Here is a 23,766-nt window from a genome sequence, read left to right on the forward strand (position 1 = left end):
AGTTGGGATTAGTCCTGGTGGTAAAAGTAAGAAACAATACCTCCTGAGCAGCTACTGTGATTACTAATGATAAAGAAAAATGTCTCCTAACATGCTTACTTAATGCCATCGAACAGTACCTGATACATTTACCCAGCCAGCAGCCGTGTTAATCATCATCAGTGATATGCTAGCCCAGGCATGGACAAACTTGGCCCTCCAGCTGTTAAGGAACTACAAGTCCCACAAAGCATTGCAGGAGTCTGACAGCCACAGTCATAACTCATGAAGGCAAATGCATTGTGGGACTTGTAGTTCCGTAACAGCTGGAGGGTAGAGTTTGCCCATGCCTGTGCTAGCCCCAACTTCTGCCAACTTGCTGAAGGTAACCAACATGGAAAACTCTATTAAAATGTATTGTTATTAAAGTTCTCGTACCTTTTCAATTTTCAGTTATTTATACATTTTCATACCTGTAAATTGAAATCACTCTGCTTTGCAAGTAAGCAACCAGTATTCCCTTCGGATAATGGATTATCCAAACATTCCAATCCTTCTGAGTAATTCGTTGTGATGAGCGAAAAATTATTTTGCGGCACTGAAATATATTTATATCAATTCCATAACGAAAATGTAATTCACATTAATGGCACAATGCTGGATAATAGGCAGTGCTTCCTTCTACAACTCCCACCATAATGACTGCAGAATCCAGAAACTGGGGCACTGCCAAGTGTTCCCAAAGGTAGGGCTTAAGAAGAAATCTTGCATTCGCAATTTACAGCCCTCAGAGCTAGAGCAGCTGTCAGAATGGCTTGCATTGGTATTTGTCTCGCCTAAATAAACACCACAAACCTGACTGCTTTATAAAGTGAAACATAAACCACCTTTCTTGTTGGAGACATGTTCTGATGGCAATCCAAAAGCAACATGGAAAGCATCTAAGCACAAAATTGTGGCCACAGGCTGCATGCTATAACACACTCAGTTTATTACAACTTGATAGTTTATATATAGTGCCGTGACAGACATCCTAGATTGGCATCTGCATAAGGTGTCCACAGATACAAAAAGGTGGATCTGCCTATAACCTCCTGATATAAGGTTGGACCCTTGCAAAGAAACACTGTCAGAGGAAGAAACACAGGTTTGAGAAAGTATTCCAGTAGTAGCTTCTGTTATTCCTTCTCAAAATTTACAGCCAGCCTGTCACATCCACAATACTGTATATGCAAATAAATGGTATCCTTTGTAGAACTGAGATGACATATTCAGGGAGCACTCAACAGCATTCAGAAAACATTTTGTCCTGTTGGCAGCTGGACCCTACTCATCTGACCATTCTCTAATGGCTATTGACACATTTAGGTCTTTATTACTGATGCCTCTTGCATTGAAAAGGTCAGTAACCGTATGAATCTTCAAAGAACTTGTCATTGTTTTCTGCATCTGTAAACAGACACTGCTGTTTAAATGCAGGTGCTATGGTCACAACTACTTCACATCCTTCCCTGAGCACCCAGGAGTCTTGACTAACCTCAGGCCTACACTAAGATGATACCCTTAACATTTGACTTGGAGCTCTTTCTTGACCATTCTACAAGCCACTGAGAATAATGTGATTGGCAGATGAGGTTTACTGACTGGCGTGAATGACAGGAAATAGCAGAGCCGAGCTTCAGATTGAACATCATGGCTTCTATTCAGTGTGGGTCTAAGATTTTTGTAGGCTCCCCGGGCAAAAACAAAAGGTTACAGAATATGAGACTTGTAGCATATACTCCTTTAATCAGTGTTTGCTGTAGTACTGATAAAATCTGCTCAGAGATGATAAATTGTGCAGAGGGTTAGTGTACAACAAGGTCGGGAGGAGAGAATATTTTGGAAGCACATGTTTATAAAAATGTTTTTACCAGTGTATGACTAGCTCTTAACAGAGTCACATGTTGAACAAAATAGAAACATCAAGGGTACTGTTATATACAGAAACTGCACCAACATTTTAAAAGCCTAACTCCAGCTGTAATAAGCATATATATCCTGCCGCTCTGCCTCTGTTCAGCTTCACAAAGGAAACAAAATGCAGTTGCACGGTAGTGGTCATGAGAGCAGTGTGTATCCTGCTTGACATGTCTGAGAAGTGTTGCGCTATGGCTGGGGTGGAGATGTATGTCCCAGACATTCATAGCAGTCTGCCCCATTCATGCAAGTCCAGATTACGCAGATCAGTTTGTTATGTTGACAGTTTTACATCTCTTTTCCTTGTTCCGTTTTGCAACCCCACCGACGATGGCTGTCATGTTTTGGGTTCTCCGCCAGTCAGGTCCACAGCACGGGAGAAGAGCCGTTATATAAATTGGCGCCCCAGCAGGAACATTTAGGCTCCCCATTGGATTGCAACAGACCAATGGGAATCTTCCCTCAAACCAAAGAGGATTCTCATTGGTCTGTTGCAATCCATTGGGAGCCTGATGCTTCTGATGGGGCTTAGATCTGTATACCGGCACTTCTCCCATGCAGTAGATGAAGCAGTGGTGGCGGTCCCAAAATGTGATGGCGGCAGGTGAGTAAATGTTTATGAAACATACTAGGGAGAGTGGACACTGCCCATTCTCATAGGCTACTATTTATTCTGTCAGCATTTGCTTCTTCCAGCCAATTCAGAATTATTGCATAGTGCCCATAATTGCGTTCCACCCATCGGAAGTTCAGAACGGACAGAATAGGTCCGTTCCATAAGGAATAATGTGAACGGATTATCTTGCTTTGCATTAGCGTGGTTTGCCTTCATAAAACAGAGAGTACGTACAATAATTCAGATTTAAGTGTGTAATTGTGGATACCCACAATGCACCACTGCTAAGGATCTATTCGCATCTGTGCCGATACGTTCTGTTTTATTCCGCTAAAAAAGGTTTTATAGTTGGTTTGAACCCAGTCTTAGATTTAGGATACATTCTTATTATAGCTTTCAAGGGTGTGACTGAGTTAGTGATTGGGTATTTTTATTGGCATTTAAATTTTACCAGCTCTTGCTGAAGATTCAACATTTTTGTGTCTGAAGATGAAACAAGTTTTTGCACTTTACCATCACTTTGTTCATAGAAGCAGAAGATATTTAACAAATTACAGAATTCCACATGAAAAATGTAAAAGATTTTGAAGAGCTGGTCCCAGATCAAAAAGTAAAACAAAATAGAGGAAAACCTCTCTGTTCAGTAAATAACCTGCTGCAAATTCTGTTTCCTGTTTATCTCAGCAGTGTCAGCTGACAGAGGACTGATTGCTTTTGTATATGTGCTATAAATGCTTTGAATATGAGATGGCAAATTGTCATGTCGCGGCACACCAGCATCTAGAGATGATCGGCCTATGTTTCTAGACAACCTGCTATTAAAGAATCAAGTGACGATTATATTATGGATGTATTGTACACTATTAAGAGCAGTATCTATGAACAGCGCAGTTTATCAACATACACCACAACAACATTTCATGGACGTTTTGCGTGGCCATTTGATGAAAAACCTCCACCATTCCCTCATCTTTATTATTATTATATAAATGATACATTACTGCAAATAAGAGAAATGGGTTTTAGTGGCTGCCTCACAACTTAATCATAGTATCTGAATCCAGCTAGTATACTGTTTGATCTTGAAACTCTGGTCCTGATTTACAAAGAGAGGGGAGCAGTTCAGGACCTGTGTGATTGAGAACATTTAGATTGAAATCTTTATTATTAATTTAAGTGCTTACATCTTCCCCAGCCATCACACTATTTCCCCATTTAGGAATACCAACCTGCATGGGGGACACAGATTCAATAAAGCTTTAGAAGGGGCCTCACTGTTAGCCTGTGCTTACGTGCAGTTTCATGACTGCATCGCTAACCTACCCTGATCTTCCGACCCAGAAAAAGCTGACAATGTAACATGGTTTTTCTGTAAGCACCACCCTACACTCTTCATCCTCACCAATCAAACCCATCACATGCCTTCTACTTTTCTGCAGGTGGACCAGACAAGGCTCTGGACAACTCCCGTCTTCCTTGAGAAAAGATTACTGACATGAAGATGCAGTTTAGTTCCCCCCAAAAAACGGACTGCAGCTACCAATACAGCAACAAGAGCTGTCTGAAAAAGAGTAAAGAGCAGATAAGGGATGAATTAGGCTACGGTATCTGGGCTCAGGTTTAGTAGTTTTGGCACCCAGTGTTGCTATCGCAGAAAATAAATGCATTTGTCTGCAGGGCTAAATACCAGAAGAAATTACAGTAGAGGGGTTAGTAGTAAACTGGATGCCAGACTGTGGATGGACTCTATGAATTTTGAGAAGGGTTAGGCGACCACTTGTAAGTTAGTATAGGGTACTGGGAAAAAACACAAAGACAACGGGAGCCCAAATTGTGCAGTATATCACACGTAGATGGATAAGTAACGTGTTTGAAAAGGGAATACTCACAAAGGTGGGTTGCACACGGGGCAACCGACCACTTCAAGCAGGTGGAGTGTCTTACACCTGACTCCACTCAGGTAAGCCAGTGATCCTGGAGACGGCCGCTCTCTTGTTAAAGAACCTCATGCACTTTAAAACTATGAGGTGGTGTGGATTCCACCTCAAGTATGGTGCATGGGACTCCCCTCACTGGAACATGGGGGGGAGCAGGACACAGAAGGGAGTAAAGAGGTGCCCAATGAAGTATAAAAAAGTTAAAAACACTAAAAACTAAAAGGTTGAGGTGGCTCACCTCATAGTCGACAACTCACTTTGAGCAGAAATATTTATTAATAAGCATTGTTAAGAAGACATCCTAGATTGGCGTCTGCTTAAGGTGTCCACAGATACAAAAATTGTATTGTGAGCATATTGGAATTGTGAGCATATTGGTATAATTCAGTGTTACCCTCTATAACAGTACCACAGTAATCTGTAAACAAAGAATACCGTTTACTAAACATCTGATGCCCTATCACATGCTTCCTATTTACAATATTCATTTCACAAGGTGGACATTGATGCAAACTACTGTGATTTTTACTGAAGATTTTTTCCATCACATTCACCTTCTGGGTGTATGCAATAATTATTTCAATCAGGAGCACACTCCATTACATCATAAATGCCATCTCATTACTGTGCATTAAATTCAGAAAATGGATCAAGCATGTCAGCCACAACATAAAAAAGGAAATAGGCTATTTTGCCAAATAACGCTGTAGTGAAGCATATGATTAAATACACACGTCAGGAAAAAAGCATCCAGAAACAGAAAACAGCTATTAATTTGATAGGCTTATGGATTAACAATTCAGTTCCTATACATTTGCTTGCAGAGTAGCTATGATGTGGAAGTAAACCAGAGTGGTTCAAATAAACATGTGCAAGGTCATGCTTGATGCTTGTAGTCCAAATCTCAGGCTAGAGATTACTGGAATGAATTGGGTCAATGTAGAATAAATGAGGGCTGCTACATCAACCTTGTTCTCAGATCACCTACAGGAACGCATGTTCAAGGCCAGCGCCATTACTAAAGCATTACTGGCATGGAGAATGCCCTAGCCCAGTGATGGCTAACCTTGGCACTCCAGCTGTGGTGGAACTACAACTCCCATGAGGCATTGCAATACTCTGACAGCTCTAAGCATAACTCGGGAAGCAGAGGTATGATGGGATTTGTAGTTTTGTCACAGCTGGAGTGCCAAGGTTAGCCATCACTGCCCTAGCCTCATCAACGTTTCAGAGTTCCTGTTGTTTCTAAGCAGCATCTTCTGAGAACCTGGGAAGACTTATTTCCAATGTTACGGAGACACCGGTGGTGATGGACCCTTTAGAGAATACCTTTTCACATTTTTCTACATCTTCTCACAGAAATTCTGGGAAATTATGATGATGTAAGCAGCTTCGCAAGTCAATAGTTATTCCCATTCCTCTTGTGACTGGAAGGGGTGGGAATGCAAGGGACTACTATTCTTAAAAAAAAAAAAAAAAAAAAGTGTACCAAATTATTTACATCAGTCACTTCAGTATCAGGAAAAACACCACTTTGGATCTAAGAAGATGCCATTGGATTTTAAAACTAAAAGGTGAGTACAATTTTTATTTCTTTGGGTCCTATACAGGAAATATAACTGTGCAAGCTTGAAATAGCCTAGCTTCAGTTTATTTCAAGATCTGCATAACCCAATTCAGACTTCATTCTGCAAGACCCTTGCCTCCACAAGAACACCAGCACAACACAGTTCATAATATGAGGAAGCAGGAAATTTGGGCGCATGACACAAGTGGACAAAAAGGGTGCCGCCATTCACTTCCATAATAAATATCGTTTGATGGGTACCGAAAAAGAAAAATGGCGCCCGGAGATTATTGTTTTCAAACGGCGCCGGAGATTATGAATGTTTTCAAACTGTGCTTGTGATGATTTAAGTTTACAAAATGTGCCTGTGACGAATAACGTTTACAAAAATACTAAACATATTTATTGTATTTAACTAAATATTATCTAAAATGTTATCCCTTACAGTTTGTAAAACATTATTATTCACATAAAGCGATCAGTAAGTAAATTTTAATATATTTTTTTACAGTCATTAATTGTAAAACATTATTATGCACACAATAAAGCGATCACTAAGGGGGGGGGGGGGTTAGGGTTAGGCACCACCAGGGGGGATTCAGGGTTAGGCACCACTAGGGGGGTTTTAGGGTTAGGCACCATGAGGGGGGACTTAGGGTTAGGCACTACCAGGGAGGTATTAGGGTTGGGCACCACCAGGGGGGGGGGGTCTTAGGGTTAGGCACCACCAGGGAGGTCTTAGGGTTAGGCACCACCAAGAAAGTCTTAGGGTTAGGCACCACCAAGAAAGTCTTAGGGTTAGGCACCACCAAGAAAGTCTTAGGGTTAGGCACCACCAAGAAAGTCTTAGAGTTAGGCACCACCAGGAAAGTCTTAGGGTTAGGCACCACCAGGAAAGTCTTAGGGTTAGGCACCACCAGAGAGGTCTTAGGGTTAGGCACCACCAAGAAAGTCTTAGGGTTAGCAACCACCAGGAAAGTCTTAGGGTTAGGCATCACCAGGGGGGTCTTATGGTTAGGCACCACCAGGGGAGATTTAGGGTTAGGCACCACCAGGGGAGATTTAGGGTTAGGCACCACCAGGGGAGATTTAGGGTTAGGCACCACCAGGGGGGGTCTTAGGGTTAGCCACCACCAGGGGGGGTCTTAGGGTTAGGCACCACCAGGGGGGGGGTCTTAGGGTTAGGATCCACCAGGGGGGGGGGTCTTAGGGTTAGGATCCACCAGGGGGGGGGGGGTCCTAAGGGTTAGGCACAACCAGGGGAGGTCTTAGGGTTAGGCACAACCAGGGGGGGGGGTCTTCGGGTTAGGCACCACCAGGGGGGGTCTTAGGGTTAAGCACCAACAGGAGGGGGGGGGGGTCTTGGGGTTAGGCACCACCAGGGGGGTCTAAGGGTTAGGTAGGTACAGGGAGAGTTCTGTGTGAGAGTAGGATTAGCTGTAGTAAAATGTTAGCAATATTTACTAATATTTTACAACAGTTATTACGAACGTACTTATATTTTTTTTCATTGTTATAAACAATATATTAAGATTTTATTACATAAAGAAACGATAAATGAAGGTTATTCACAATATTATACAATTATAACGATTACACATATATTATCATTTTTTAACAAACGTAATTATAAGTTTCACTTTTAAAACATGGAAAATGATCTTTTTCACAATTTGTGATTTCATACACATTATTAAATGTTTTTTAATTTGTAAAACATTATTGTAAACGAGATACAACACAATATTTTTTATAAACGCTATTACCTCTTATATTTTACACCACGCACCCTTTTTTCCCCCCGACACCCTTTTTGCACGGACACATATTATGCAGAGTCAGAAATGTTGGAGCTATGCTTATGTAGTCTCTGAACTGAGTTTCTCAAATAACAAAGACTACTGAAAGCAGGGCTTGTTTTAGTACGCATATGTTTGCATGAAATACTGGGCTTCTCATTTGTGTTTCCACCCTTCAGTGATATTCATAATATGATTTATACAAAAGCTTGTTTAAAGGACTTACGAGGCGAAATTGCTAAAAAAAAAGTAAATTACCTGCCTCATCTTTTATGGCACGGAGGACGCCATTCGCGCCCTCCGTGCTGATCCGCCGTGTCCCCCCGCTCATTAGCCCCCCGGGCCGGCTGCCGACCCCACGGCCTGGGTCGGGCTCTCCTGCCTCTCACAACATGGCCGCTTCCTCTGGCCGCGGCTGCGCAGTCCGGCTGGCCGCGAGTGTGGCTGCGCAGCTCTAGGGCAAAACCCCCTGATCCACGCTACGTAGCGTGGATCGGGGGGGGGGTTGGCCCTAGAGCTGCGCGGCCGCACTCGCGGCCAGGCAGACTGCGCAGCCGTGGCCAGAGGAAGCAGCCATGTTGCGAGAGGCAGAAAAGCCCGACCCAGGCCGTGGGGTCGGCAGCCGGCCTTTAAACAATATAAAAAAAAATCAACCCTAACAACCTTCAACTTCTGTTAGGATCCAATATACTATCCTTCCACTGATGGATGTGTAAAATCCTTGTCACACATATTCCAAAATGGGAGCCTTGCTAAACATAAAAACAAACAAACAAGAAGCCAAAAAAACTGAAAAGCTTGTGCCGACTAGTTCAGCACTGCAACTCCAGCTACCACCACTGTTTTCCACAGATAATATTGTATTACTCTTTGCTGTCAGGTGTCCATTCCTTAAAGAGAATCTGTATTGTTAAAATCACACAAAAGTAAACATACCAGTGCGTTAGGGGACATCTCCTATTACCCTCTGACACAATTTCGCCGCTCCCCGCCGCATTAAAAGTGGTTAAAAACAGTTTTAAAAAGTTTGTTAATAAACAAACAAAATGGCCACCAAAACAGGAAGTAGGTTGATGTACAGTATGTCCACACATAGAAAAATACATCCATACACAAGCAGGCTGTATACAGCCTTCCTTTTGAATCTCAAGAGATCATTTGTGTGTTTCTTTCCCCCTGCAGCTCTCATGCACTGAAGTTTCAGGCTGCTCTTTTCTTCCTGCAAACAGCTTTGCCCTTGTCTGTAATTCCTCGCTATGTGAAAGCCCAGCCAGCTCAGAGGACGATTTATCCAGCTTGTAAAAGATAAGAGAGAAGCTGCTCTAATCTAAATAACACACAGGCAGTGTGCATAGAGGGGCCTGGAAGGGGGAGTTCATAGCAGAACCACAACACTGAAGAACTTGGCAGCCTTCCAGACACAGGCTGACAAGTCTGACAAGAGAGAGATAAGTTGATTTATTACAGAGACTGTGATAGTACAAAGTGCTGCAGTAAGCCAGAACACATTAGAATAGCTTTTGGAACTTGTAGGATGATAAAAAAAAACAGGATGCAATTTTTGTTACGGAGTCTCTTTAAAGGGAAGGTCTGAGCACTATAAAAATACAAAGTCTACTTAACTGGGGCTTCCTCCAGCCCCCTGCATCCGTCCTGTGCCCTTGCCGCAGCTCCGGTGGCTCCCAGTCCCCTCCGGTGCAGATGCCGACCTTGCCTGGGTCAGCTTCTTTTGCGCTCCAGCATGCGGCTCACTGTTTGCGCTGACGTCATCCGGACTTTACTGCGCAGGCCCAGAACTACTCCACCTGTGCAGTACAGTCCGGATGATGTCAGTGCGACTCTCAGAGCCGAAGGCCCAGTGGGGATTTTGCGCCGGAGGGGACCACCATCGGTGAGCGGAGCTGCGGTGAGGGCACAGGACGGCTGGCAGGGGCTGGAAGAAGCCCCAGGTAAGTGGATTTTTTTTTTATAGTGCTCGGATGTGTCCTTTAAACCAATATTACCTGCAGGCCAAGTTCACATTCACTAAAGATATTCTAGCCAGCTCTAGTGCTGTACCTTTTTTTTCTTCAATGTTCTATTTAGTAGGGCTTTTAACTTTGTATCCAGGCTGTCCTTGTGAGAAAAATTACATTGAAACAAACATACAAGATATTAACATTTTAAAAGGATGTAACAAGTAGCAAATGTGAGTCTGAAGCAGGCTTGTGGATTTCAGTTTTTCATCTACTCAAGGCAGATTGCCCACATTCTCCGCCCCCCCCCCCTCCCACACACACACACACACACACACACCTCATTTAAATGTGTGAACAGTCCCTGTCCTCAGCAGGTGCACTCTGCAGATCTCATACCACTGTGGCAGATAAACAAATGCATGCAAAACTCTAACATTGTGTTTTAAATTCAGGCTGTAATATATGCTCACAAGTCTGTAGAGAAGAGTTCATATCCAAAGTTATTAGGCTGTCCAGCTAACACTGCAACCTACCCTGCTTCCCACCATAGTACGGCATGCTGACTCTGTACCCCTTTCTCTGCTGGAGAACTGCCTGTTGCACCGTTCCCTCCTCCCCACCACAGAACTGTCTACTGCACCTGCACCCTTCTCTCCACTGGAGAACTGCCTATTGTGCTTTCTCCTCTCCACCAGAGAACTGTCTACTGTCTAGATGTGCCTATTGTATCCCCTCCCCTCCTCTCCACCAGAGAACTGTCTACTGCACCTGCAAACCTCTCTCCACTGGAAATCTGCCTATTGTACCCCCTCCTCTTCACCACATAACTATCTACTGCACCTGCACCCCTCTCTCCACTGGAGAACTGCCTATTGTAACCCCTCCCCACTAGAGAACTACCTACTGAACCCTCCCCTCCTCTCCACCAGAGAACTGTCTACTGCACCTGCACACCTCTCACCACTGGATATCTGCCTATTGTACCCCCTCCCCACTAGAGAACTGCCTACTGCACCCTCCCCTCCTTCCCACTACATAACTGTCTACTGCACCTGCACCCCTCTCTTCACTAGATCTGCCTATTGTACCCCCTTCATTACACCAGAGAACTGTCTACTGCACCCCTCTGTCCACTAGATCTGCCTATTGTACCCCCTTCAATCCACCAGAGAACTAACTACTGCACCTGCACCCTTCTCTCCACTGGAGATCTGCCTATTGTACCCCCTCCTCTCCACCAGAGAACTGTCTACTGCACTTGCAGCCCTCTCTCCACTAAATCTGCCTATTGCACCCCCTCCTCTCCAAAGAACTGTCTACTGCACCTCCACCTCTCTCTCCAATTAAGAAGAGCATATTGAACTCCCTCCCCATCACAGAACGGTCTACTGCAGCCCTTTCTCCACTGCACAAGTGCCTTTTGTACACCTTCTTCTCTCCCCCCCCCCCCCCCCCCCAGAGAACCGTCTACTTCACCTGGACGCCCTCTCAACTGGACAACTGCCTATTGCAAATAATACAGATGGAGGTCGCTTAAGGGGATCTCCCAGGGTATATAGGTTTTTGCCCACTGCTTACTATGACTCAACGGTTCCCACTACCTCTGATCACAGTGCAAAGCTGTAATCATTACAAATTTGCACAGAGTATACAATTACTAAAAGTAGGCAAACTCCACGTATAAGAATAAATACAGTAGGTTATGCTGTAAGTGTACATATATACAGGGCCAGTGGTTTCTCAAACTGAGGAGTTGGAATCGGATGGTTTTTTTACCAACTCCACAGCCCTGCATATATAGAAAGTTTTTCAATCTGGTATTGAGAATTGTGCATGTGTGCGTGTGTATGCACTCAACAAAAATAAAAATACATCTGTATGTACAAGAAACCGATAACAGGCACAAAGATCAAGATAGGTCTGTGTGGGAACTGATCAGCATTAAAGGACAACTGGAGTGAGAGGGATATGGAGGCTGCCATATTTATTTCCTTTCAGGCAATGCCTAAATACAGTTGTCTTTTAAAATGTTGACTGTTTTACGTACATTTTTAAATTCAAAATATGACAATGGGATTTCAAGAAAGACCTATTTAGGATTAGGACTATTGTTATTATTATTATTTATTGTATTTATAAAGCGCCAACATATTACGCAGCACTGCACAATAGATAAATGGGTTAACATACAGGTAGAACATACAGAAACTCACAACAAAACAAGATCATGCAAATGATTTGATAACAATACAGTGTCATAGGTCAAAATAGAGACTGTTCGAGTCTACAAGAGGGGTGGTTGTTAGTAAGATTGCATAATCAAGCTGGATACATTAGGGAGGAGGGCCCTGCCAGAGGCTTACAATCTAAAGGGTGGGGTGGAGACAATAGGTGCATCTTTTGAGAGGGTGTCTAACAGACATATTATGGTGCTGGTGTAGGGGGGTATGCGAGCGTGAAGAGGTGAGTCTTGAGAGCTTGTTTGAAGGTATTAAAGGTGGGGGCGAGTCTGACGGCTGGTGGGAGTGAGTTCCAGAGAGTAGGGGCAGCCCTGGTGAAGTCCTGCAATCAAGCATGTTACTGAGTTATGCGTGGTGCGACTAGGCGCAGGTCATTGAAGGATCGGAGGGGGCGGGCTGGTATGTGCCTGTGGACCAGATCAGAGATGTAGGTCGGGCAGGTCTTATGCACTGATTTGTACCCAAGCACAGGATTTTGAACTTGATCCTAAAGCTGATGGGGAGCCAGTATAGTGCTTTACAGAGCGGAGTTGTAGAGGCGCTGCGGTGAGAAGAATTTATCAGTCTGGCTGCCGCATTCATTACCAATTGAAGTGGGGCAGTATGGTTAGAGGGGAGGCCAGACAAAAGCGAATTGCAGTAGTCTAGGCGGGAGATGACAAGTACGTGGATAAGGAGTTTAGTGGTGTCAGGGGACAGGTAGGAGCGGATCTTGGAGATGTTGCGGAGGTGGAAGTTGCAGGATCTGGCAATACCTTGGATGCGGGCTGTAAAGGAAAGTTCAGAGTAACGCCTAGACAGCAGGCTTGGGAGGTAGGGTGGATGGTAGTATTTTCGATAGTGACGTGCAGATCTGGGAGGGGTGCAGCTGTGCGGGGTGGGAATAAGGACTATAAATACAATTGTTTAATCTCATTGTTTTGCTAAAAAAAAAAAAATCCATGTCCAGGCAAAACACTTTACTTTGAGAAAAACAGTGGTGTTCACCTGACCACTTCTGGTACTTGCAGAGCCCCAGTGATCAGCAGGCTGTCTCTGGCAGCTCAGCCACACTCGGCTAGAAGACAACACGGAGCAGAGGTGTTAACCTGACCACATCTGGTTTCCCTAAAATTAAGCTATTATTAAGTATTTATATATTAAGTAACCTATACTGTAAGTGTGGTTGGAGGGGAGGGAGCCATTATATTGATAACATTGTTGCCTGAACAGGGTTTTGACCAGGACTTGTTGCAGTTCACAGGAAACTGCAGTCATCAGGCAGAATGACAGACTTATACTGTCATATCAAAGGCTGACAACCTTATGAAGAGCTTTCTTACATTCATGACATTTTACAGACCAGGAAGGAAGCTGAGGTTTCACACCTGCCATGTTGATTTTAAAGAGTAAGTTGTTCCACCTTTTCTCTTCCACCTTCTGAATAAGGCAAACCAAGCAGGTTTAAGTAATAAAAACTACATACCAAATATCTTTAACCCTCTGGGAGATACAATTACATCGCCCAGGGTGGCGGTGCAGCACTTTTTTTTTACATTCATTTTTTTAAATCATGTAGCTAGCCTAGCGCTAGCTACATGATAGCTGCTGTGCAGCGGCATCCCCCCACCCCCTCCGATCGCCTCGGGTGATCAGCACAAGCAGGAGATTCCATTCAGAACGGGATCTCCTGCTTGGCTTCCCCCGTCGCCACGGCGATGCTCACGATGACATCACCGACTGGCACTGATTGGCCAGGCTGCGCAAGGGGTCTGGGGGGGGGGGGGGGGCTGCGCGGTACGGCGGGTAGCGGCGGATCGGCGGCGAGCGGAAGTCACATGCAGCTAGCAAAGTGCTAGCTGCGTGTAACAAAACTAAAGTTATGCAAATCGGCCAACCAGGGCCTGAGAAATCCTCCTGCGCGACATGCCCCGGGATTATCGCCCAGGAGGTTAATTGTTACTAAATGCACCTTAGCAAAGCTCAGTAACACTTCTATTGATCTTCAGTTCATTTTAGTGCTCCAGATTCTCCTTTACTACCTAGTGTTTGCTTTTATATTACACGCATTTTACCATCCATTTCTGATTACAGCACCTGCAAACCGCAAAATGCAAGGACGTCTTCAAGGCGATACAAAAGTGTGAACCCTTTTAGACCATTGCCATCTGAATTTGCCTAATTGTAAACGTCCTGCATGCTGCATTACTTCTGCATTCCTAGCATTCAGAGAAAAAACACAATCCCAGAAAAAAAAAATTCTGAAGAATAAAATAAAAAAAAATCATAAAAAAATGAAAATAAAAACATTGCATTGCGTTTGCAATTGTGTTTTGCAGTATAAAAGAGCCCTTTAGCTACATACACACACTACATTTAACTCATCCAAGGCAAATGATAACTGCTGCCTCTGCCGACAATTTAGCATATGCACAGCGTCCACTGATGCCCCTCGAAATGTCGGCGAGTGATCTGCTTGGCAAATCAACCACGGTCAAGTGCTATCCAAAACCATAATGTTCCACACTTCCCCAGCCCGCTCCATGACGCTTCTCATGCGCAGCTCCGTAGGACCGCCATCCCCATCACATAGCAACAGTATGCATCACTAGCCTAAAAGCAGCAACACATTTGTACAGTCTCAGCCCTGCACTGTCGCCCAACGGATAGAGTCCCATTCCCTGCCAGGTGACATGCCCCATATGTGTATAGGAGTACGTGTATGTGATACTCATATGTGTATATGAATATGAGTATGACCAGACAACCTTATTCAGAAGGCAATTATGCAAAGGAACACATAGGAGATAAGACAAGGCACAGCAGATAACACAAATCTAGAGTCTGTATTGCTGACTTGTTCCATCAAGAGGGCTTACAGGAAGGAATCAGGGTTAGGTAGCAAAATATCAATAGGTTCTGCAATCAACTGGCCCAATTCCAAGCTGCATGTAATTTGCATTAAACCAGAATTATTGGTGTATCACTGACTATCACTAATTAGTAGTACTGAATAATGATTAGTCAGCAGGGGGCATGAAGGATTTACTGAGTAGTGTTGTGGAGAGGACCCAACACGGCTCAAATCTTTAACAGGCCCTTGAAACTTGCACTTACAATTCCTGTGGAGGCTGTCATACTTATTTAATTTTAAACAATGCAAATTACCTGGCTGTCCTGCTGATCCTTTGCCACTTATACTTTTAGCTATAGACCCCAACCAACCATGCAGATCAGGTGTTTTACTTAACCTCCCTGGCGGTAAGCTCGTGCTGAGCACGGGCTCTGCCGCGCAGGAGGATTTCTCAGGCCCTGCTGGGCCGATTTGTATAATTTTTTTTTTGCAACACCGCTCCACGCTCGATCGCCGCAATTCGCCGCGCCGTGCCGCCCCCCCCCCAGACCCCATGCACTGCCTGGACAACCAGTGCCAGGCAGCGCTGAGGGGTGGATCGGGACTCCCTATGACGTCACGACGTCCATGACGTCATGGGGAAGCCCTTCAGGAAATCCCGTTCTTTGAACGGAATTTCCTGATCAAAAATCGCCGGAGGCGATCGAAGCGGGCGGGGGGATGCCGCTGTACAGCGGCTATCATGTAGCGAGCCCTAGGCTCGCTACATGATTTAAAAAAAAAATTAAAAATAGTGATGCGCTGCCCCCTGGCGGTTTCTAATAGACCGCCAGGGAGGTTAAAGAATACCTCAGCCCTCAACAAAATGAGCAATTAACGCCCTGTGTGGGTGTGTGTGTGGGGAGGTGCGGAAAGGTTTATTACACCTCCAGTGGCCGGCGTCTTGCTCCGTTTGTTTCAAATCATTCCTGTACCATTCTGTGGTTGGAGGGATCGACGCAGACGCATTGAGTCTGCAGGAGTACGCGTGTACTCCGGCGGGAAGACGTGGTCGGCGTGCATGCTCTTTGACCCAGACGCATGTGCAGTATGTCCGCTTGGGAGTCAGAGGGCACGCAGACTACATCTTCCCGCGGCAGTGCGTGCATGCTCCTGCTGTTCTACGCCGACCCCTCCGACCACAGAATGGTACCGGGAAGGATTTGAGACAAACAGAGCAAGACGCTGGCCCACGGGAGGTGTGGTAAGCCTATCCGCACCTCCCCACACACAGGGCATTAATTACTCATTTTGTTGAGGGTTAAAATATCTTTTAAAGTGAATCTGAGGTGAGAGTTAAAAATCAAATCAAATACTTTCCTAAAGACAGGGAAGGCTCTGAGTCCTCCAGAGCCTTCATATTCCTCTCCTCATCCACTCGTTCCCCCACAGGCTTCTCCGTTTAAATCTCCTGCTGTGGGAGCCTTTGGAAGTCTTCGGGAGCTCGATTGCAGCTCCATACTGCACATATGTGAATGCATAAGAGAGGGCGCTTGCGCGAGCGCAGTATGGAGCCCGTGTAATCCCAAAGACTTCAGAAGTCCACCTGGGCGGAAGAGGGCAGTCTCCAACCGATCATTCGGAGACTGTTAACGGGGGAGTCAGGGCAGAAATGACAGGACGAGGAGAGGAATGTAAAAGCTCTATAGGACCCAGAGCCTTCCCTTTCCTTATCTGCTTTTTTTGTTTAATTTTCGCTTCAGACTCCCTTTAAGTTTGGCTGCATTTGCCACATGCTTGTTTCAGGTGTGTGATTCTGACACTACTGATGCATAAAAGATCAGCAAAATAACAGGCAACTGGTATTATTTAAAACGAAATAAATATGGCAGCCTCCATACACCTCTTACTTTAGGTGTCCTTTACATGGGAATTTCCCCCAGTGACCTATAATGTGGTGTGTGAAGGTGTGTGTGATTGTGAAAGGAATAACTGTGCAGATGCGAGAGGAGGTTTCCTGTCATGTAATTGTTAAGTTCCAGTGCAACGAGTGCACGTCACACTCTCCTCGCTCCAGGGACTGCAATGCCTTCTTTAGAAGATACTAGATGGATATCCAGAGCTATCTTTGGGTTTTTATGGAAAGCCATCTACTATCTTTAGCAAGAAATGTGGCAGATGGAAATACAGGGGCATTGCATTGCACAACATCAGAGTTCGGCAATTTCTAGACAGAAAATCCTGTAGCACGCGGGTCTCCCAAAAATGTTTGTGGTCACTTTGCTTTCAACATCCAGGAGGTCATCAGTACATGACCTCAGGCAAGCTGGGTTGTAGAGCATGTGGGGGGGTATGTCAGTCTCTATGTAGTTAGGATAACATGGGAAGGTGGCTTTTGCTGTTCTCTGTGCCAGGGAACAAAGTTATATCCAGAAGTTAAACCAAAATTCCAAACTTCTCACGTAGTAAGAAGGTGATACATAAAACCCTAAAGGCTCATACACACATCAGACCATAGTCTTTGGAAAATGAAAGATCACAGACCAATTTTACCCCCTTCCATGTAGTATGAGAGCCATACCTTCACAGTCTTTTCTATGGAGCTGAACTCCCCATCAGAAAAAAATCTTTGCAAGATGCTGCACACACAGATGCTGTACAGACACAAAAGATCAGTATCTGCAAAAGATCTGTTCCTGCCAAAAATCCATTCCTGCAAATTGCAATGATAGTCTATGAGATCTGCAGATCATCATACACACATGATTTAACTGACATTCATCTACAGATCAGATCCACCAGGATGGATTTTCAGATCTGCAGATGACTGCTTGCTCTGCAGATGAATGTCAGTTAAATTATGTGTGTATGATGATCTGCAGATCTCATAGACTTTCATTGCAATTTGCAGGAATGGATTTTTGGCAGGAACAGATCTTTTGCAGATACTGATCTTTTGTGTCTGTACAGCATCTGTGTGTGCAGCATCTTGCAAAGATTTTTTTCTGATGTGGAGTTCAGCTCCATAGAAAAGACTGTGAAGGTATGGCTCTCATACTACATGAAGGGTGGTAAGATTGGTCTGTGATCTTTCATTTTCCAAAGACTATAGTCTGATGTGTGTATGAGCCTTAATGCTGGTGAAGCAAGACACCTTTGTAGGAGCATTGTAAATAGACAGCATATGGGTGATTTTAACAAATTTTAATTGGAAATGCAGCAAAAACACCCACAATGCCCTTCATGGTGCCAAACCATTTCTTCGGGCCACACAAAGTAAACAGAAGTGAAGATGTTGGCAAATTGCCCCAGTCGTACAGTTAGGGAAATTCAAAGCAAAGTACTGTTTTAGGGAGAATTGTAAAACTAACCTACTGAAGACATCTATTCGATAACAGCTGTAAAAAGTGGAGTTTTCCGTCTCTCTGAGGAGATTTCCTCAAACATCCGGGCTTTTTTTTTCTGGAACAGGAAGCAAGAGGAAATCTCCCCAATGCAAATACATACGCTACACTCTGTACAGCACCACGGAAGATGATAGAATAATAAAAATACAAGATAATAAAAGTAGAGGGAGCCCTTTAACAATTCAGTTTGGCAAAGAAAAGGCCCAGGCCTATGTGGCACTGATGAATATGTGAGCAATTACCTCATGAATAGGAAGACTGACTATCTAGACCAAACAATTTCTAAGAACACATTGGAGAGCCAGGAATGGGCTCTGACTGTCTTGTTGCATTGGCAAAAATGTGTTAAGTTTATCCACATGAATTGCATCTACATTTCCTAGGTATGCTGATGGAGAGACACATGTTCTGAGTTAGGACCAATTCAAATGGGCATTAAATGCAGCGGTTGTGATGTTCGTTGGTTAAGCGTTGTCCATTCAAATAAATGGAAGCTCTTTTTAAACGACCGTTTACGGCTTTTTGTGTGATTTGCGTAAACGCCTGTCGTCTCTTCGTGTCCTGGATGCTACATGTAGTGTCAAGAATCGGCCACTTTCAGCGCTTCTGTGCAAAATGTGAAGACATTTATGGTAACCAATGCCAAACGCTTTTCTGCTCGGTTGCAGAAAAGAGTTTAGCATTAGCTAAACTAGACTCTCCCAGAAGCCAGTGTGAGCCGGCCCTAAGCGTAGGCATACACTAAACAGTTTATGTTGGATCAAAACTTGCACTCTGCTGGCCCTGATTGAAACAAGAGGCATGTTCCAACAATATTTTCATTGTAATATTGATTGTAATTGCCATAGTTTAAAAAAAAATCAGATTATATCAAGTCTCATCTTCACTATTCAAAATATTGGGTAATGTATGCCCAGCCCCAATGTGATTATACATAAGGAGGATCTGAAATTTTCATTTTTGTTTCTTAATGCTACAATATGGAGATTACTATAGAATGATTAGTCTTCCTTAACATTTTTGATTTAGCAAAGGGAGTGAAACTACATGGCTATGGAGTAGCAGAACCAAGATCTCAAGTAGGGTCGGATTTCAGCTTAGCTAACATAGGCTGGGGCCTAGGGCGCCTGAAAGAGCAAGGGCGAATTTCACCCTTGCAGAAACTGCTTGACTGCAGTATAGTCCTGTCTGTGTGCTTTGGAGAGTGTCCTGTGCAGCCAGCCAGACCGATCCGCGGCCGCCCTGCTTCTGAGTTTGCCACACATAGCTAAGGGCGGCCACGGACAGGGTCAGGGATTTGTAAGGAGGCAGAGGGAGGTGATGACGCTGCAGGCTGTTTACAGTGACGTGTATGCCTGCAGCCTGTCGCTCCCCGAGTCCTCCCCCTCTCCTCTCTCTTCCTGTACCGAGCTGTGTGTTCTGCAGCCCCGCCCCCTTCCTCTCCGGGCTGCTTGTCACACAGCCTCTGCCGGGAGATTCAATTCACACTGCAGGAGCTGCTATCAGTGATAATTACACAGGAAAAGCTATCACAGGCAAGTAGCAGCACTTATAACGTTACCTACTATCAGCTGCAATAAAGATAAGTTAACCTATTCGGGACAGCGGTGCTGCAGGTTAGGCTAGCCTTGTGTCAGATACAGTGAAGTATACAGTCAATTAAAAGCATGCATCACTGTTATTGCAAGCATTTAGTAGTAACACACTGCATGCAGTATGTCACAATACCGCAACCTGTTATACCGCAATGCACCTGCCACAATTTGAACATAGGTGATGTAACACACCACTGTGAATGTGGCCCTAATCTCCACTAAGCATATTTATGTTACTTTTGCCTAACTTTAGATATGCCTGATCTATGAGTACCTCTAACCACCCCCTTCCCTATGTCGGATAACCCCATCTTAAAGGAGTCATCAGGGAAAATAATGTAAAATAAGCGCTACTTACCGGGGGCTTCCTCCAGACCCAATCTCCCAGCATGTCCCTCGCCGCAGCTCTCCCCGCAGCCGTTCGCCGCAGCTCCCTCCCGGTCCCCGGTGATGACGTCAGAGCGACCTCCAGGTCGCTGTCAATGACCGCCATGAGGGCTGGAGCACCTGCGCTGTCCGCTCCGGCCCACGTGACGGTGATTGACAGCGCCTGGAGGTCGCTCTGACGTCATCGCCGGGGATCGGGAGGGAGCTGTGGCGAACGGCTGCGGGCAGAGCTGCGGCGAGGGACATGCTGGGAGCTTGGTGCTGGAGGAAGCCCCCGGTAAGTACCGCTTATTTTACATTATTTTCCCTGATGACTCCTTTAACCTCACTGTAATCATGGGGCGGCTGGAGACAGTGGGCCTAGGGCGGTAAAAAGTACAAATCCGGCCCTGATCTCAAGTGGTAAGATCTCACTTTCGAGGGCCCCAAAAATTAGGAAAACCCTCTGGATTATTTATGCCCTCAGCATTGATCCACAACCAAAATTCTAGTGTTTGGTGGAGTGAACATATTTTAGGACCGTGAACTCTCAAACCTCAGGTTATGTTACAAATTATGTCCTGCAACATTGTATTTTGACTATTAGATGCTACATACTTCTTGAAGCCAGTATTACAGCGTCTGATGGGTGTGGAATGGACCATTTGAGCTTACAGAGGAAAAAGTAGAGCTGGAAATTGCTTATCAAGGGGGAGGAAGGATGTGGGAGTTGATGAGCTGAAAACAAGCAGGAAAACACAAGGTCTCAATGGGCTGTTTTAATATTTGTTTTGCAATTCCTTTCCCACTTACAATGCCACAATAACCATTTACAGTTAATTCAGGGCACACTATCTGCCGTCCATATAGAGCAGAAGTGACAAGGCTACACCAATCTGCTTCTGGGGTCAAGTTTGCTATCACAAAAACACAACTGGTTTTGCAACCGTCTGCTGATGATCACAATGAACACGATTAATTTGCAGATAATAAATACTCTTTTTACACATCAGGGTGGGCAGACATTTTAATGGAATCAATTTACATGAAAAAAATACACAGCAGCCAAACTGCAGATGGGCAGTGACAGAGAAGGAGACAAAAAATAATAAAGAATGAGCCAAAACAACAAATCCTTGTTTAATATCCCACCGCACTGGGCATTTGGTGGCTTTTATGAGCAGAGAAATGAAAGAGGGTTTTGTCTAACACCCAGATTTAACTGGCAGCTATGCCTTTTCTTCTTCATCCTGAATTAGCAATAAAATAGAATTACAGGCCTATATGCGTGTGTGTGATCTATGGCAGATCCTGCATGAAAAATGCCATTCAGAATGGTGCGCTCTCCGTCCGCATGGCTTTAAAATACTGCAATGAGGTGCTGGACCAAAACAGCTAACATTTTACCCGTGACACAATCGTCATCAGGCATACCAGACCACTATACAAATGACGGCCACATACATGAGCAGGTCATGAGCAGGTTTATGTGCTCTTGCATGTTTAATTCAAAATACTCAACACATTATTCTCCAAGACAAGTGAAATACCATGTATGTATGTATGTATGTATGTATGTATGTATGTATGTATGTATGTATGTATGTATGTATGTATGTATGTATGTAGGTATATATATATCCTTTTATTACACACACACATTGTTTTTCACTATGAACATGTCTACATTGCTGTGCTTAATGGCATGGAGCAGAAGCCTATTGTATATGTACACAAAGGAGCTGGAACAAATGCAGAACACACGTTCCACACACGAGAATTACATTCATCCAAATCGGGTAACAAAAGAGGCAATAACCCACCCACAGTCCTACACATCCTTATGTAGCAGGGGCAGATGCAGGCACGAAAATAATACATGTATGAAATACACCGCACATGTAAGGGAAGATCTATACCATCAGTACATGCATATACATTACAGCCTACGATAGATAGATAGATAGATAGATAGATAGATAGATAGATAGATAGATAGATAGATAGATAGATAGATAGATAGATAGAATGCACAATGTATGGCACAGTAATGTGTGTACCTGCAGCAGACGGCCTGGACGCGGCTTTACATTTACATCATCCTGTACGGTCAGCACTCCCGTGTCGCCCCGTAGTGATCGGTGATCTGGTAGTACTCCGCGGCCCGGGGGAAGCCCACCCAGCAGCCTGCAAGGTCACACCCGGTGCAGCGATGTGACTAGAGCAATCCCGGTGCAGGCGGCAGCAGTAGTGTGACAGCCAGAGCTCAGCTCCCTCCTCCTCCTCCTCCGTGTTGTGACCGAGAGAGGGGGCTGCAGAAGCTGCTGCGTCCTCCCAGCCTGCTCTCCTCTCCTCTCTATCCCTGCTCAGCAATCACGGGAGGCTGAGGATGGCAGGAAATCCCTACATTACAGGCTCACTCCCTCCCTGCCTGCCTGCGCTCTTCCTTTCATTTCAACACCACACAACCCTGGATGACAAAAACTGCGGATTCCCTAGATTTATTTTTTTCAGCTAGCTTCCCAAAATCTGTCCCTGTGATGAGCGGTCCACCAACCCAAGCTAGGCCTGCTTGTTCAGCCCACTGTCAGGGAGGGTCTTTCTCATCCTATGCTCAATGTTACTCCCCCTATGCTAGTAGTCACTTGAGACCACCAGACTTCCCTTCTCCACTGCTGCTGTGATGTTTCTCCATATAGAAGAGAACCTGTTCCGAATGAAACAAAATACTGTGCTTTATACATATTTCTATCAAGTTGTGCATTGTTTTAGTGTTTTCACTGATGCACACAGCTTCATTTTTATTTGTTTCATGGTCTGAATTTTCTTTACAGCTTGGTGTAATTGCCTTCTTAAAACAGAAGGCAATTACACCAAGCTTTGCTCTTTTAGTAGGAGGGATTTTTGGTTCCTTTTATTCCCCTATACATTTCTAGTAGTTTGGGTCACCCTGAGCTGCTCTGTTGTCTTTACAGGTTACATTTATATTCTAGTACAACCTACAGAACCCTATAATGCTAATTATGCTGCAGCTTTTACAATTACAGTTCCCTTTGCTGTCATGACAGCGGCAAGTGTTTTTTTTAAAAAAAGGTGTAAAATCTAAAAAAAACACCCCGAGGCCGGTTTCACACCAGCAACCAGAGTTTTAGATGCGGTGCTATCGGCTGATCGCACCACAATGCTAAAAAGAGGCATGGAGAAACGTGTGGTAATGTGTGGAAATATAATGTTTGGCAGCAAGCCAACTATAAGTGAGGCTCTCTATCACTTACTTCCTGTGACTGAAATGCAAATTGTATGGAAGGGTATTGAAAAAATACACTTCTGTGCATGCGCATCACAACGTACAGGCAAAACAAAACAGTTTAACATATCTGCAGCACCATGTTGACCTGATACTTCCTAATTAGGTATGAAATGTCCCATAGACTTTCATTACTTTAGGCCTCGTTCACACTATCACACGCAGATGGTCGTATTATAGGAACGCAACGTGTCGGGCAGACATAGGCATGCTCTGCATGCTCA

The 23,766-nt window shown here is 44.5% G+C and overlaps 1 protein-coding gene across 3 annotated transcripts in view; it reads right to left on the reverse strand.

The window, feature by feature from the left end:
- The window catches only part of FYN (FYN proto-oncogene, Src family tyrosine kinase), a 316,221-nt gene extending 293,417 nt beyond the window's left edge, over positions 1-22,804 (reverse strand). The window contains exon 1 of one of the 3 annotated variants that reach the window (XM_068231316.1): positions 22,296-22,800. The gene's annotated coding sequence lies outside the window, so the exon portion shown is untranslated. Of the gene's footprint in view, positions 1-22,295 lie in introns of all 3 variants that reach the window. The other 2 variants (XM_068231315.1, XM_068231314.1) reach the window with 2 other exon arrangements.
- Positions 22,805-23,766: the final 962 nt, after the last annotated feature.

The sequence above is a fragment of the Hyperolius riggenbachi genome, chromosome 4, assembly GCF_040937935.1.
Source record: "Hyperolius riggenbachi isolate aHypRig1 chromosome 4, aHypRig1.pri, whole genome shotgun sequence".
NCBI classification, from domain to species: domain Eukaryota; kingdom Metazoa; phylum Chordata; class Amphibia; order Anura; family Hyperoliidae; genus Hyperolius; species Hyperolius riggenbachi.